Below are 5,404 nucleotides of genomic sequence, written 5' to 3' on the forward strand. Positions count from 1 at the left end.
CGTTCTGATACCATGAATAGAACAAACCTTGTATATGCTAGGTTTTTTTCCCCCTATAATAAAGTTTAATTTATAAATTAGGCACAGTAAGGTAGACTGATGTAACAATATACTGTAATTAGGTTATGTGAAGGTAGTATCTGTCTTCCTATAAAGTACTGTATTCACCTATTTTCCAACCATGGTTGACCTTGAATAACTGAAACTGCAGAAAGTGAAACTACAGATAAAGAGGGCTTCCGTATTGTGAGCCTGTCTTCTGAAATGCCGTATAAATTATTTTCTTGGGACAGTGCATTTGGAAGCAGAAGGAAGAAAAATCTATTTGCTGGTTTCATTGGCTAAAAAGCTGCCCACAGAGTGTTACTTGCCCTGCAGCTCCTGTTGCTCACTCATGGTTGCTGAAGGGACCAGTGGATGCCATGCCTTAGTGTTATCAGGAGAGCCCTGGGATGAAGTCAGGGGTACTTCACATGGGCATGAGGCAGAGAGCTAGCGAGTTATACCTGCTAAACTGGTGAGAGTCCAGGTAGAGTTGGTCACCATGGAGACCAAGGCTAGACCACATGGCCATAGCTCTTGGAGAGAGGTGGGATAACAAGAATTTCAGCGGCTGTCTGGATTTGAATTCCCTCAGAAGCTGGCCCTTGGGGCCAGGATTCCACGGCGAGTACTTCATTTGGTTGGCCATCTCATTTCATGAAACACTGGAAGGTGGTGGGAAAATGAGATAACCCATGAAGAGTGAGTCACAACACTCTGGTGGAAAACTGGAGCTTCACACTACGGGGAGGCTCTGGGTGCAAGTGCAGAACACATGCCTGGGTATTCCTACTAGCTGGGCCAGGGAGCTGAAGCTTTGATCCATCAGTCCCCGCTAGTCATGCGCTGAGAGCTGCTTGGGGGCAGCATGAATTCTCCAGCACTTCTGGTCTCCCGTGCTCGGGCATGGAGCAGGCTCCAGCAGCCAAAGCAAGCACTCAGGTAAAGGGATGTGGGTGCTGGCAACTGGAAGGGGCCACCATGCATGTAAGTGCTAAAGGTAGACTGGATGTGGTCAGGGTGTTCACAGCGGCATGTAAGAGGCATCTGATACACCTTACCTTCCTTCCTTTTCATTCTTGTCTTCTTCCCCTTGGATCATCAGATTTTTAAATCCATTTTTCTCTATCACATTGAACAAATCATCCCCCCATAGCTCCTGGTCCCCCTTTTCATATCCATATACATCAAGGTACTCATCAGAACAGAAGGGTCCTCCTTAGAAGGCAGTTGGTGATTGAAATTGTCATTGTTTTCTCTTGATTATCCAAAAGGCAGCCATCCCTTTTGGTTAATCTAGTAAATTCCTTTCTATCAAATAATTAAGTCTATTCTGCTTTATCAGCTCATTAAATCAGATGACCATGCGAGCTTTGAACCTCAAGAACATTCCCACCATAATTCCACAGAGAGGTATTCTACCCTTGTACTGATGAAACCAAGGTCCAGAATGATGTACTGACAAAACTGAGGTTCAGAATGATGTGCGCTGTATCCTAGGTAACTTCTTCCCAAAGCAAAGCTTAGGGTGCTTCTCACACAGTTTTTGTGCCCTCTGCACTACTTGGGCTGCTGGAGAACACTTCTGGAGAATTTTCTGGGGCATTTGGATGGCTTATAGGAAAATGGAACAGCTTATTAATTTAGTAGAGTCCTGGGAGAGCCAGGACATAAAATCCCTCGTCTCCACACGTCCCAATCTTGCAGATTATACTGAAGCCTTGATAAACAATTTAGAACGGCCTGGGTATGACATGGGCTTCCTCTTGGCTATTTGTACGACTTCACATTGAATGAAAGGAAATCACTTAAGCCCTCAAAACACTGTCTGGCAGGAGGTGAAATGCCTTGGCTTCCTGCCCCCATCTCTCCCACACCCGCAGCTGGGACCATTTGGCCCCTGCTTTGCTGCCAGGCCTGAGACCCTCCCTGTCCTCCGTCAGTGTGAATTCAGAATTCCTGCCTCCAGGCCAGACTCCAGAATGAGAGCCCTTCTTGCTAGTTAAACAGTCCGGCTTCCCAACGAAAGAGGTACAAAATGAACAGAATGCGCATCTCGTTTCAGTCATTTGCAGGGGAGTCCTGTGTGCTGGGGACCGTATCTTTAGATTTCATTGAATCGGGGATTACCAGACACTTACACAGAAACAACAAAGTGAAATGTGCGCACAGGAGTTCTCTGCAGGAACAGTAAGGGAATCTGCCGCCTTAGGCACATGTATCTGGGACTGACAAATTGGACTGCAATCAAACCCACCAGTTCAATGCCGTTTTTAAAATGCCTTCATTCTTCAGGTAATGTACATACGTAATTGAGGCTGGTCAGCTCTGTTTCATAACACCATCTTAGTTTTCTTTTTTCTTCAAGGCAAATGCATTTTTTCAAGCAAAAAGAAAGCTATATTAAACATGTAGACATATGTTCTGCTCCATTTTTCTTTAAACATGGCCTTCTCTTTATATAATCTTTAGCTTATTCACCTTTAATAATAACTCAATATATTCCACTTTCCTCATATATGCAAAAGCAGAGTGCAAGTGTGCTGATAATTGGCAATTCATTCTTATCCTTGGTGTGGGGGACAATAGGGTGTGGAGGGGACTATGGCTGACTGGCGAGTGTTGCCATAACTGAAAGCATTGGTCACTCTTCAGTGCCAATCACTGATGGCATGGACATAGTAAATGTTCAGGGATTCCAAAGTTCGCAGGGAACACAGTAGTTTCACCAGCCTTCAAGGTCTCCGTACTCCAGTACCACCTGGCCTGCTGGTTCCCTCTCCAGTCCAACTGAGTTCTTATCCATTTACTACTTGGGCTGAGTACTGCTTTCCCCTCCCTCTTGATTCCAAATCTTTTTTTTTTTTTTTGAGAGGTTTTTGCTATAGGGCGTGTGTGCTCACTAGAAAGACAGCTAGAGACAGAGAGATAGAAAGTGAGAAATCACCTCCCAGGGGGATGGTCATGCCGCAATCCCTTCTCCTCCATTCTCCTCTCGGGATCTTGGGCACACATGAACATGTGCCTGGCATGAGTTTAAGTCACCGGGTCGGGGACTTGAACTATGGTTGACTACATGAGAGTCCAGTGACATAGCCATTATGCCAACTGCTGGTCCTGATTCCAAACCTTCCCTGAGGTCCCAGAGCCTGGATCAAATCTTAAACCCACCTTGAAACATTCCCTCCCTTCTCCAAGCCATGTTTATTTCTTCCCTCCCTTCGTCCATGAATTTTTTCCTTAATTCATGCCAGAGAGTGCAGAGAGAGAAAAGCACCACCCAACATGGTCTCGTCACACCATGGTCCCTTCCCCTGCTCAGGAGGCTCTCGAGCATGTACACTGTGTTTCATGTTGAAGCGGCTAGGACCTGAACCTGTGGCCAGCCATGTAGCTTCCAGTACTACAGACAAGCAGGCTACTGACTGCCACTGAGGCTGGGCCAGATTTCTCCCTTTTCTGAAAACATTTGCATTAATCCCAGTCATGAGCCCCCACATTTGCACAGCATTCAATGATGGACAGAGCCCTGAAGTGTGCAAGTTATCTCAGCCAGAACAGCCACCTGCCCAGGTCAGGATCGCTGAGTCCATTATAAAGATGAAAAATGTAAAACTCAGGCCAAAGGCAGCATCCGCCCATCTCGCTCTGCAGCCAGGGCCAGCACTGGACTGGAACGCAGGCTCTTGCTTCCCAGACCAGCATGGCCTCCTCTGAGCCCTCACTGCTGCGGCTGGGTTAACCCTTTCACGCCGGAATGCTCTGTGTCTCCAGTGCAACTTTGCTTTTGGGGGCAAGGGAGTGGGTCTAACCCTCTTGCTTACTACAGACAATATGGCTGAGTATAAAGAATGTGGGTGTTGACACCTGCCACCCACTAACCTGGGCACTTTTTCTTTCTTTCTTTTCTTTTTTTTAAATTTTGCTATTTTTGCTAGAGGGAACATACACCAGAGACAGAGAGTGGGAGGGGAGAAAGCATCCCCTATGAGGAATGGTCAGGTCACAATTCCCTCTCCTCCATCTCTCCCTCCTTTCAGAATTTGGGGCATTCACGCACACATGCCTGGCATGTCTCTCCAACCTCTGGGCCTGGGACTTAAACCACGAGGCCAGCTATGTGAGATACCACTACTTTAACTACTAGGCCACAGAACGGGTCCTTGGGTATGGTTTTTGTTTTTGAGAGATTTTTGATATAGGGCAGGTGCACTTGCCAGAATGACAGAGAAAGACAGACAGTGAGAAATCACCCTGCAGGGGATGGCCATGCTGCAATCCCTTCTCCATTCTCTTCTTGGGATTTTAGGTGCACATGCACATGTACCTGGGGTGATTTTCAAGCTGCTGGGTCTGGGACTTGAACCGTGGTTACCCATGTGGGAGTCCATTATCTGAACCACTATGTTACCTGCTGGTCCCCCTTGGGTATGTTTTAACCTCAGCTCTCTTATGGGGATCATTACAGTACCCTTTTCCCAGGGCTGTAGTGGGGTAAAGCCTTTAGCTCAGGACCTGGGCTATAACCTGCACCCAGTAAATATAGCTGCCATTTCCATCCTAGTGCCATCCCCTCTGCAGGGTTAACTCAAATGACCTTTTCATGTGACATGTGGTGACCTGTCCTGTAGAAAGTGGTACTAAAAACCCAGGAGCTGACCACAGCCCATGGTGGCTACTTGGTGCATCAGGGAGAGAGGCTCCTGGCACTGGTCTGGCTCTGTAACTGTCCAGATCCGTGCCAACTTTGCTGGTGCCTCTTCTTGCTGAAAGATCTCACTCTTGTGCCTAGTGGCAATCTATCATACAAGCCACGGTTGAAGAGTTTACCCAGTGCCCTGTGCTAAACTCCATGTAGGTGGTAGTCTGCCTTGCATCCTCGCCTCCCACAGAGGGCTGTTTGAGGCTGAGACTGGTTCCTCTCCCCCACCGCTCACCACAGGGCCTGGTGTGGTGTCCCGCCTAAGACTGCGTTCCTTCCTTCACCCGGTGTTTAAGGCATCTCTGACTACCTGTTTCAGGCAGAGAAGAATCAAAGGTAAACACGTCCTCCTGGAGCTTACGTTCTGGTGAAGGAGGTAGCCAAGGTACCGAGAGGTACACTGGAATACTAGACACGTTAATATACACAGAAATGCCTCCCGAGCCTCGGTCTCCTCATCTGTCATACAAGGAAATCCTAGCGATTCCGGCCTCACTGGGCTGTTGCGAGAACTCCATCGGCCACCCGACCGGTGGAAGGGTAGTGCTTGTCCTGTGGGCAAGGCAGCCCTAGCAGGGATGGGTTAGAGGGCGGGGGAGCCGCGTCCGGCTTGGCCAGACCAGCGAGGGCGCCGGGCTTTCCTCGAAGGTTACATAAGGC

This window comes from Tupaia chinensis, unplaced genomic scaffold (assembly GCF_000334495.1).
Source record: "Tupaia chinensis unplaced genomic scaffold, TupChi_1.0 Scaffold138491_1, whole genome shotgun sequence".
NCBI lineage: Eukaryota > Metazoa > Chordata > Mammalia > Scandentia > Tupaiidae > Tupaia > Tupaia belangeri.